The sequence below is a fragment of the Mastomys coucha genome, unplaced genomic scaffold, assembly GCF_008632895.1.
Source record: "Mastomys coucha isolate ucsf_1 unplaced genomic scaffold, UCSF_Mcou_1 pScaffold14, whole genome shotgun sequence".
Taxonomy (NCBI): Eukaryota; Metazoa; Chordata; class Mammalia; order Rodentia; family Muridae; genus Mastomys; species Mastomys coucha.
The window spans coordinates 4091086-4103520 of NW_022196896.1; the positions used below are offsets into that span (position 1 = coordinate 4091086).

A 12435-nucleotide genomic window follows, 5' to 3' on the forward strand; every position below is an offset into this window, starting at 1 on the left:
CTAAAAGGAAGGCCATAGAAAAAAAGGCATGGAAACAAACAAAATCTGAAGAAAAAAGAAGAGGAATAAAAAGTCACCATGAATCAGTTTGAAGAGGAGACACAGGCAGCTCTCACATGGCTGATCATTTCCCAGTGACTGGCATCAGTGAGAAAGCCCTTGATGGCCCATGGGAAGTTTATAATGACTTCCTGGTTCCCTTCCATTGCCCATGCTAAAATAACTCACATTTGAGAACACTGTTCTCAGTCATTCTCCTAAAATCCGTGGAAACCAGGCTAGATAGTTTCATTTTCATTATGTGACAGAAAGGAAAACCGGGTTTCTGACTAACATCCCCACTCTAGGGCAGTCATCACACTAGTGGGTCTGCGACTGGACACGGATGAAAAGATTCTCACATACTGTGCCTCTCCAGCCTTGTCCATCCGTCCTGTGGCTCATGACCAGTGTGCCCTGCTGAATAATTTCTTTTAAACTATCTCAGTCCTGACAGCTAGGCTGAGGTGAGCTTTCAGGCACTTGGAGTCTAACAACAGGGTACCATTCCGATTGGCTTACATGGGTCAGCAATTTCTTCTCTTCTTGACAGGAAGTCCACACAAGTCTACTAAATTGGATGCGGTGAAAGTGTGTGGTAAAACACAGGTATAATGCAATCAAATAAGACGGGAGGAAGTATGCCTGGTGAAGCTGAAGAATCTCCAGACAAGAAATGGAAATAGCACAGAGATGGAGCTTCCAGGAGGGCTGTGCTCAGAAGAGCTGCACAGCGCGAAGTTGGCACAGTCTCCCCAGAATTCAGAAATACTTGAAGCAGCAAAGGTGTGAAGATACTGAATCAACTTTTTAAACTTAATTACAGCTAACATTTTCTTTTTGCTTTATATCCTCTGTGAATGAGTCAGTGCACCTTTTTAACTTCAGGAGAAAATTCATGATTAAGACCTATGATAGAAATGTACAGTATTTGTCTGTTCTAGTTTACCACAGTGGGGACAGTGTGCACCAGAAACAGTGTGAATGATGTTTCAGATCCCCCCTTCCCCAGTCACGGGCCCATCACTCCCCCAGAGCTCTTCCTGTTGAAACACCACAAGGTTCCAGTTTAGGGAACCTATCCTGTGACCTTTTAGCACACTTTGCTCTGAGCAGTCTTGACCTACTAAGGTGTATGTACTGGCTGGTTTTGTGTGTCAACTTGACACAAGCTGGAGTTATCACAGAGAAAGGACATACAGTTGGGGAAGTGCCTCCATGAGATCCAGCTGTGGGGCATTTTCTCAATTAGTTATCAAGGGGTGGTGCCATCCCTGGGCTGGAAGTCTTGGGTTCTATAAGAGAGGAGGCTGAGCAAGCCAGGAAAATCAGGCCAGTAAGAAACATCTCTCCATGGCCTCTGCATCAGCTCCTGCTTCCTGACCTGCTTGAGTTCCAGTCCTGACTTCCTCTGGTGATCAACAGCAATGTAGAAGTAAGCTGAATAAACCCTTTCCTCCCCAACTTGCTTCTTGGTCATGATGTCTGTGCAGGAATAGAAACTCTGACTAAGACACCTACTAAGGTGTTTATCCTCTCAAACACTCAACACAGAGCACAAGATCTTGGCCTCAGAATCTTGGCTTAACTTCTTTGCCAAGAATTTCCATCCACATATATCCCTCCTTCTCTATCCCTTTAATTTCTTACACATTGTGCAGTTCAGCTCTTCCCAACTTCTCCAACAAAGAGGCTCTTCTGCCTTTTCTTCAGTCAAAATTTAAAAGTCCCACAAAAGGACACTGAGTGAATTAGATATGTCTGTGCCCATGGGACAGATTTGTAACTTTGTAGATCTTACCAGGATGGTGAACTTGACGTATACTGAAAAAAGAATTCTTTAAAAGAATCTTTTAACAAAACATTTCCAGAAGAAAGATATGATTTGCCTAAAACCAGGTGGCTTCCTATATCTATCTATTTAGTTTCCCTTCTGCTCAAAGTACAACTTTCATTACATGCATAGATAATATACACTTTCAGACCATATATATAGACACTGCACAAGTCAAGTACACACACAGGTTTTATATATATATATATATATATATATATATATATATATATATATATATATACATAAATATATATACACATGCACAGGTCATCTTGACTTTCTCAACCTCCATGTCATCTATAAAGTAAGAGGTTGAGTTGAAAAGTCTTTGAGGACCCTTTGATGTCTAGAATTTCATGTTTCTCAGTTCTTCCCCTAAAGTCTTTCTTGGGTGCCATATAGTATCTTTCCTTTCTTTGAATCCACTCAGTATTGCTATGACAGTTTTTGGGGATACTATGAAGTGTTTGTGTATGCTTTGTAATTATCTCAAGTTGACCACACTGTTAGCTTAGGATTTTGACCATGCCAAATATGTGAGGTTTCTAAAACAACACAAGAATTTGTTGTGGAATTGAGACAAAGTATTCACTTGGACGAGCAATGGGCACAGAATGGGTTAAATAAAATGACTAAGATGAACATATATCATAAAACTGACACTATAAAAATGGAAGAAAGAAACAAATCTCTTGCAGTCACCCCCTAAGGTAGCAATTGGAGTCTGTGAATCTTTCTCAGATTATTGCTATGTAGTGGGACCTAAGAGAAATTTCATCTCAACCATGAAAACATAAAGTTGGACCATCTGTGAACTGAACAGGTATAGCAGCAGATGAAACAGAATTAGGAACGCTACTAAGAAGCCTTCCTGGGAAGCTCACACTTGATTGTAAGAAAGAAGAAAAGAGATTTAAAAAAAAAGCCATTACAAATGTGTTACAATAAGTTTTGTCTGAAGCATGTACAAAAAAAAAAAAAGAAAAGGTTACATAGAAGTAAACTCTTTTCATTTACTTGACTTCATTTCAACAGTTTCTGCTGATAATATTTTATAGTTGCTACAAAGTAACTCAGATGCTACTGAGCAAATCTGCTAGGACTCCATTTCAGAAGAGAATACAAGCTTCTTAATGCAACAAAGTTGCCCTGCCAAGAGCAGATCCTGGAGCAAGTACAGCCTTGTCTGAATGGAGCATCTGAAGTGGAGACTCACCAAGCTAGGAACCAGCACCTCTAACATTCTTAGGCAGGGAAAATGGATGGAGAAGGGAGTGTAGAAAACAGCCGGTGGGTACTGTAGGCAACAGATGAAGTCCAGACCTGGATGGCAAGTACTCCTGATAATTCACCAGAAGCGCAGAGCAAAACAAACACCAAATACACAATAATACCAAACCTGACTGGAGTGCAGGGACATGAAGTGCAAAGCAGAAAGAACTTTTTGAGTAAGATCAATGAGAAGACAGCACACTTCAGAGACGGACTGAATGTACAATGTGGCTAAATGCTGAAATTCTATGGGAAAGCGTTGTATTAATTACCTGTCTTACTGCTGGAAGAAAAGACTTTACCAGGGCAGCTTGAGGAGGGAGGTGTTTATTTTTGCTCACAGTTTGATGGCGCATCATGGCAGAAATGTCATGGTGGCTGGTTTTCTAATACCTGCAGCTGGGAAGCAGAGAGATAGGAATGCTGTTGTTCAGTTTGGTTTTGATCCCTTATTTAATCTGAGATGCTAGGCCACGTTACTCCCCACAGTCTGGATGGGTCTGACTACATCAAATGCTGCTGCTGCTGCTGCTGCTGCTGCTGCTGCTGCTGCTGCTGCTGCTGCTGCTGCTGCTGCTGCTGATGATGATGATGATGATGATGATGATGATGATGATGATGATGATGATGGTGGTGGTGGTGCTGCTGCTGCTGTCACCTCCATTGTTATAAAGGTTTGTTGGTGGTGTTAATTTTTTTGTTGTGATTTTGGCAGTTTTTCTTAAAAGAAAAAAATGATAACTAGCTCTGGCAGCAGGAATACAAATCATGAAACAAGATGACCTGAGTAAGAACAGGAACTCAGTTTAGATAAATGTCTATTTAAACTTCAAATTAATACTTAAAAAGTCTGACTGAATTTTAAAATCAGTTCTAACCAGATGAATTTCACAAAATATCATTGAAAAAATGATGCTGAAAAAATATATAGATATAGGGGTTAAGGTAATTCATAGACAATCACCACAAAAGAATGAGACTTCAACATCCCACACATACACACATATACAACACTATATATACCATATATACTTATTAGGTTGTTTTATATCAGGTTGACCCAAAATAAAGATAGAACCAGCATATGGTGGGAAAAAAACCCTAACAATGAATCAAAACTTATAAAACAAGACATTTTTGAAAACAAAAATATCATCAGAAACTATTATATTGGAATCTTAAGTGGGCCACCTTTGTCTCTGCTGGGTAGAGACGAGACAAGGGTGGTAAGGGTTAGATTATTTACATGCCTGACTTAGGCATATAGTGTCTGGTCTGTGTGATATGCCTTTTTTTAATTTTTTGATTTTTAATTGACAAACAATCATATATCTCATACAACTGTGTATACACTATGATGTGTCTTTTATAATTTAACATCATCTAATGACTAAATCAAGATAATTAAAAATTCACTACCTCACATTTTTTGTGTGTATAATGTGTTAAAGTCTTCATGTTCAGCAACTCTGAAACATTTTTCTTTTGTTGTGATTGTGGATGAGTCACTTGACCCCAAAACAACTAAAACACAACTTCTGATTCAAAAAGAAGACCTGGGTACCCTGGGGGCTCTGAATGAATGACAGACAGGGCACTGAGTGTGCATTAGAGACCACAGACCCTCAGAGTAAACAGGCCCTGAACAGAGAGGACTGTAGATGGAACATCTCCTGTCTCCCTGCTTACCTTACCACCAAGCTGCGCTCCTCAACGGGGTGAGTGGCTCGAATTGCTCATTTTAGACATCTTAGGATGCTCTTACTCTGCCTCTCTGGGATGAAACTGAGTAACCATCCGTTGCCTTAATAAACCTCTTCTCTGACACACCATTTGCACTTGCTGCCTCTCAACTCCCTTTGCCTCCCCCACAAAGCCTTTCAATGTGTACCCAGTGACCAAGGCAGGCGGCACAACTCTCCACGAGCCAGGGCGTGTATCTTGAAGGTCTTAAATAGCGGCTGAGCCAAAACTGAGACGCCACCTTTCAGAACTTGGGTTCTAGGCTGTTCTCGGCACACCAAATGTTAAAGAGATTTTCTCCATTTCCTTCATTTTCCTTTTAAATCTGGGTATTTTAACAGAACACACTTTAATGGTGTGATTTGGCCTCAGGCATTTAATTGTCTGACGCATGTCAGCAGTGGCTCTGTCTCAGCCATGTGCCTTACAAAGCAACCGGACCTTTGCAGCGTGCTAGAGATGACCGGGTTCCCCTTGGGCCCGGGTCCTTCCTCACTGCATCCCCTCACCTGCCTCTATCCCTCCGCAGATGGATTTTTTTTAGTTGCTTGTAACGTTGAGCTGACACTATCCAAGGGTGGCAGGTCAGACAGCAGGGAGTACTGCCCAGCTGTGGCTTCCTGAATTAGGGGTTGTGTGAACCAAAGAGCCCCTCTCTGGCTCGACCCTGGGCACAGGGGAAGCAGCACTCGGGGCTGGACGAGTCTGATAACGGAGGAAGTCAGCTGTGGGCCGTGGCCACCCGTTGACAAGCATATCGGGCCTGTAATGAAAATCAGTGGGTACAACGATAAGCAAGTTTCAAATGAGGAGTTTCAAAATCGAAATCCGACCAACTCTTACACACTCCATCGACAGCACTAATCTCAGCGTCAGACGGGGGCTAGCTTTCCCCGGTGCACTTTAGAATGAGAAAACGTCTCTGCCTTTGTGATAGCTGTGTCTCCATGCTTCCCTAGAGTTTGCTGAGCCCGGGGGGGTGGGGGTGCTAGTTCGATTACCATCGAACACAGCAAGGGGCCCCTGAATGCCCAAGGCTCCACACACGGAAAGAGTTCAGGTGAGTTTAGCTCACTCAGCTCCATTTTAGCTCCACGCTGCTGAGCTGACTGGGAACCAAGCTTTGGTGTGACTGTGAAATCACAGAACTAGAAAATCAGACACCTGTCTTAAAGTATGATCTGCCCCAGAAGTCCTGTGCAAAGACTGAAGCAAAACTAGGTATGGTACCTAAAGTTATCTCCGTAACTACAGTCTACATGAGGACTCAGTGGCCTCAGCCCCATAGGAAGAACAGTATCAACCAACCAGACCCCGCCGGAGCTCCAAGGGACTAAACCACAAACCAGGGAGTACACATGGAGGGACCCATGGCCCCAGCTGCGTGTGTAGCAGAGGATGACATTGTCTGGCATCATTGGGAGGAGAGGCCCTTGGTCCTATGTAGGGGAATGCCAGGCCAGTGAGAGGGTAGGAGGGTGGGTAGGGGAGCACCTTCATAGAACCAGGGGGGGTGGGGTGGGGTAGTGGGCTTGTGGAGAGGAAACAGGCAAAGGGGATAACATTTGAAATGTAAATAAATAAAATAACCAATAAAAAATAAAGTATGCCATTTTGTAAAGGAAAAGGAAAGAAAAAGAGAAAGAAAGAAAGGAAGAAAGAAGTCCTACTAGGTGTGTCCTCCAAATGTGTTGCCCAGATTCTATGCTTTCAAAGGCTGTTGCTCTCTGAGTACTGCTGTGTGTGTGATATGTCTCCTCTTTGCAAATGCACATAGTAATCCAACAGTCCTCTCTGGGAGGCTGTGTGTGACTTTCTGCCTTGGTTTTTTTTTTTTTTTTTCCTTTTACCTGGTGATTCTGGTCCTGTGAATTGTGAACTGTGCCAGTCCGTGCCTATCCAGAAGATGGACCTTCACAGCCATGCCCATCATTTTGCTGCACCCACAGGGCGGGGCTACAAGCCCATGTATTTCAGGAGACTGCAGGGTTTGGGGCTTTGACAGCGGAGCATGTCTGTTTTCCCGAAGTCATTTGGCTACATCAAGAACTCACTGCACATCTGAGGCTGTGGGTTTCTGTGTTTGTTTGCTAAAGGGTAGCTCTGCATAGCTTTTCTTTTCTAGACTTGGGGTTATAGAAAGTGGTTTGTGGTTGTTCAGATAAAATTTGTAAGCATGTTACAAAGTAACTATTATTGAGTCCACTTTTTACTGTATCTTCACATATTCTCGTGGCGTTGAAATAAAATTATCCTGAAAAGTGTGGCATTCACATGTGGTCAGGCTGTACCTCATAGTGGCTTTGTCCCCTACAACTTGTATGTGATCTGTACTGGGTAGGTGCAAGCAACTTGACTCTTGTCCTGCGCTGTCCCTACAAGGCTGTTTTCTGGGAAACTCTTTATCTTTACCCTTGATGAAACAGTGGCAAGTCCAATGATATTCTAATTCCCTTTATAAACAGCTTCGTTAAGGTTAAATTTATGCCATCTGTTGTAAAGGTACAATTCCGACACTGTTACCAGCTTATTTACTGAGTGGTACAATCATCATGTCTGTCCAGAGTTAAGTTTTTTTTTATTTGTGTGCGTGTGTGTGTGTGTGTGTGTGCGTGTGTGTGTGTGCGCGCGTGCATGCGTGCATGTGTGCGTGCTTGTGTGTGTGTATGTGTGTGTGTGTGTGTGTGTGTGTGTGTGTGTGTGTGTGTGTGTGACATATGCAGTCATTTCAAACTTGGTGTCAAGCACCTTTACCCGCTGAGCCATTTTGCTAGCCCATGACAATCCAGTTTTAGAACATTTCCATGACTTTCCCAACATTCCTACTTAGAGTCCTGCTCCATCCTTTGCAGGAACTCCTGGCTCATTCTGTTCTGTCCATGCCTTGAAGGACATGTTATAGAAGTAGAACCCAGCAGCTAGCTGCCTTTCATGTCAGATGCTTTCACTTACTACAAAGTTTTAATAAAGCTATTTTTGTTTTCTTTTTCTTTTTCTATTAATTTATTTACTCACTTTACATCCCCATCACAGCCCCCTTTTTCCCAATCTCTCCCTCACACTATCCCTCCCCCCCACAATCCCTCCCCTTTACCTCTGAGAAGGGATACACACACACACACACACACACACACATACACACTCACTCACTCACATCGTATACTAACCTACCCTGCCACCTCAAGTCACTACAGGACTAGGCATATCTTCTATTACTGAGGACAGACAAGATAGTCCAGTTCGGGGAATGGGATCCACAGGCAGGCAACAGAGTCACAGTAAGTCTCAGCTCCAGTTGTTGAAGGACTCACATGAAGACAGAGTTGCACATCTGCTACATTATGGGATGGGTGGGAGGTCTAGCCTTTGTATGCTCTTTTGTTGTGGTTCAACCTCTGGAAGCCCCCAAGGGTTCCAGTTAGTTGACTCTGTTGGTCTTTTTCTGTAAACTCAAAAGATCGTGAGGATTGCTCTCATCAAGAGAAAAGAAAAAATTAATCCCCACAGGAGCACAGACTGAAGGAAAGGCCATCCAGAGACTGTTCCAATTGGAAATCCATCCCATATACCCCATATACAGTCACCAAACCTGGAAGCTATTGTGGTTGCTGGGAAATGCTTGCTGACAGGAGCCTGATATAGCTGTCTCCTGAGAGGCTCTGACAGAGCCTCACAAACACAAAGGCAGATGTTTGCAGACAACCATTGGACTGAGCATGGGGTCCCAATGGAGGAGTTAGAAAAAAGACTGAAGAAGCTGGAGGGGTTTGCAACCCCATAGGAAGAACAACAATATCAATCAACCAGACACTCCAGAGCTCCCAGGGACTAAACCACCAACCAAAAAGTACACATGGAAGGACCCATGGCTCCAGCTGCATATGTAGCAGAGGATGGCCTTGCTGGGCATCAATGGGAGGAGAGGCCCTTGGTCCTGTGAAGACTCAATGCTCCAGTGTAGGGGAATGCCAGGGTGGTGAGGCAGAAGTAGGTGGGCACCCTCATAGAAGCAGGGGGAGGTGGAGGATACAGGGGTTTAAGGGAGGAAACAGAGGGAGGGGATAACATTTGAAATGTAAATAAAGAAAATATCCAATCCCCACAGAATATGCCTGAATTGAGGACACTATAAAATAAAGTTATTTGCTCACAAAAGTGGTTCATTCTCATTGTAGCATGTATCTATATTTTGTTCCTTTTGTTGCAAAATAGTGTCTAATTCTATGGCTATAACATTGTTTCCTGTACATTTGCCAGTCTGTAAAAGTTTAGGTTCCTTTCAGTTTGGTCTGTCATAATGAGGCTATGAATATTCATTTATAAGTTTTTATTTAGACAACTATTTTCGTTGTCAATTGACCACAAATATATGCCTTAGTTTCTAGACTATCAGCTTTCTTTGACTACTGTCAAATTTTCAACTTAATATTTGTGGAATACAGTGGGTCACAAGGAACTGCATGTTTAGAAGGCCCCGCAGGTGATGGGTCTCTACTGAGCAACTAGAGAAGCAGAACCAGTAGGGGGTGCACACTAAAATGCTTAGCAGGGGAACTTGGCTCATGCAATTGAAGAGACTGTAAGCAGAGCAAGAACTCAGAGGCTGCAATTCTGGAAGGTCCAGAGTAGGAGCCCCAGCTACTGTCCAAGGTCCTGGGCCTAGCTATATGGTCTTCCAGCAGATTCAGCCAAGTCTCCCAACACTGTTCTTAACAATCTCTCTATCCTCTTAAATCTGCCCCAGAAATGTTTTACCTTCCCATGTGAGAATGTTTTCAGTCTCTGGGTTTATCTTCACTTCTCCTCCTTGTAGCCATTTTTGTCTTCTGGGTTCTCCAGTAACTTCCATTGCATCTGCCTTCTCTAGTTGGTTGACACACAGGTCTTAAAATATCAAGCTAGGATCATCTGATTGCTTAGTGCAGCAATCTTCTAGGCTCATGGTTTCATTGGTGTCTCTTGTTCTTTGTGATTTGCTCTGCAAGTTTGGTACTAGGGTGTTCTCCTCTAGAGTTTGAGGCTGGGAGCACAGGAGTGTGGACAGACCTGTGAGAGCAGGTAGGACCACCATTGATGATCAGAGAACCTGCCTGGAACCCTGAGGACACAGGAACTGTGGAGCTGCCTGGGACAGGAGTCTTCTGGTTTCTGTCTGTGTCCAGAGCTGATCCTGTGCCACAGAGCTGCATAGACAAATACCACCAGGAGAGAGCTGGTCTCCCAGGAGTGCCTACATACCTTCGAGCACAGGTAAGACCACCACTTCTCTTCAAATTCCTGGCCCAAGAGGGACTCCCAGAGCCATGAAGGTACAGGAACCATGGATCAGTTGGGGACAGGATCCTTCTGGCTTCTGTCTGCACCCCAGAGCTGACCCTGTACCACAGCTCTCCATACCTAAATTCCTTCCAGAGAGAACTGGTCTCCCAGGAGTACTGACACACAGGCTTGCAGAACAGACAAGCCACAGTCAGAGACAGCAAGACCAGATAACACCACAGATAAAAAGATGTCGAAAGGCAAGTGCAAGAACATAAGCAACAGAAACCAAGGCCACTTGGCATCATCAGAACCCAGTTCTCCCACCATAGAGAACCCTGGATACTCCAACACACCAGAAAAGCAAGACTCTGATGTAAAATCACATCTCATAATGATGATAGAGGACTTTAAAAAGGACATAAATAATAACTCCATTAAAGAAATACAAGAGAACACAGGTAAACAGGTAGAAGACTTTAAAGAGGAAACACAAAAATCCCTTAGAGAATTACAGGAGGCTGGGAGCAAGAGCCTCTGAGGACTCTCTCACTTCCTGCCAGTGAGGCTGAAGTTTTTCCCCTAAACTTTTGTATTCAGGCTTGGTCCCTCCTAATTAATCCAGCATATCTTTTCCTTTGTACTCTTCTCTGACACACTTTTTTTTTCAGAACTGTGCTCAGTTTTAAATAGCCTGATTTTGCCAAACATCTTCTATTGTGGTTCTTTAATTCTCTAATTTAATTCTAGCTCAGCCCACCATCTAACTCAGAGAATGTGATGTGTGCACTTGGAAAGCCTGAGCATTCTGCAATCTCTGGATGGAGTCTTCTCTTCTAGGCCAGGCTGGCTTAGAGACGCTTTGAAGCCTTACAGATTCCTGTCAATTTGTCTGACTCGTCTGTTGTTTAATAATAACTGTTCAATGGCCCATTTCTTCCTGCTTTGTGTACTTTGATGTCCACACACAAAATACACCTACATTTTGTTTATTGTATCTTCTTGAACTTCTTGAGGGTAATGAGGTAACCCTTTATTCTTTAGTAACCTTTCTGGTGTGATATTGTAGCTGATAAGCTCTCAGTATCTTTTCTCACAGCCTTTTTTCAGTCCTTTACTCACTTATAACTATTTTCATCTTGGAACATTTCTGAGGAAGATTTAAGAGGATAGAGAGACTGTTAAGGACAGTGTTGAGAAACTTGGCTGAATCTGCTGGAAGACCATATAGCTAGGCCCACGACCTTGGTTAAACAGAAGAAATCTTACCCACACATAGCACATAGTTGTCTTTCTTTTCTCCAACTTGACAAGCTCTGCCTTCTAAGAAGGGTGCTTGGTTTGTTCAGGTGACTTTAACTACTGATACCATAACATTAAGCAGACAAGTTTGCTATTTAGTTTCTATTTTTCTTAATTATTGTTGTTCCTTGCCTCTTTCTTTCTATCTCTTTTGTGATCGCTGAGTGTTTAAATGCCTGTCCAAGATGATAGTGTTTTAGACAAAGAAAGTTAAATATGAATTTCAAAAGGTTTAGTTTATAAAAGAAAAAACTGATAAATTATGCTTCAACAAATCTTTTGCTTTGTGAAATTATTGTTAGGAAAATGATAAACACGAATTAAGTCTGTATTCTCTCCCAAACAGTTTTAAGCAACATATTTAAAAATTAAATTGTGTCTGCAATGTGTAAAGATTGTGTAAATGTATACATCAAAGTTTATAGTAGCATTATTTATAGTTGCCCCAAACTGGAAATGGCCCACAGCACATGGGTAATGAAACAAACTCTGCAACAGCAGTCAGGTTTCTATCCCAAGACCAAAACATTTTGAAAAGGAAAAGCTTTGTTTCAGCTTACAGTTATACTCCATCATCCAGGGAGGTCGGGCAGGAACTCAAGACAGGAACCTGGAGACAGGAAATGAAGCAGAAACCATGGAGGAGTGCTGCTCACTGGCTTTCTCCTCGTGGCTTGCTCAGCCTGCTTTCTTATAGCACCTAAGACCATGTGCCCAGGTCTGGCACAGTGTAGCGAGCTGGACCCTCCTACAACAATCATCAGTCAAGAAAACACCTTGCAGATTTGCCTGTGGACCAATCTGATGAAGTGCTTTTTCAATTGAGGTTCCCTCTTCCTAGATGACCCTGGCTTGTGTCAAATTGGGAAAAACAAACAAAAAAGAAGAGAAGAGGAGAGAAGAGAAGAGGACAGAAAAGGAGAGAAGAGGACAGAAGAGAAGAAGAGAGGAGAGGAGAGGACAGGACAGAAAAGGACAGGAGA

The 12435-nt window shown here is 42.9% G+C and overlaps 1 long non-coding RNA gene across 1 annotated transcript in view; it reads right to left on the reverse strand.

Moving 5' to 3' along the window:
* Positions 1-3467: 3467 nt before the first annotated feature.
* Positions 3468-12435, reverse strand: part of LOC116087978 — an 18385-nt gene continuing 9417 nt past the window's right edge. Inside the window, exons 3-4 of the long non-coding RNA XR_004117730.1 lie at positions 5401-5654; positions 3468-3931 (exon numbers count right to left, since the gene is read on the reverse strand). This is a non-coding gene — a long non-coding RNA (uncharacterized LOC116087978). The remainder of the gene's footprint in view (positions 3932-5400; positions 5655-12435) is intronic.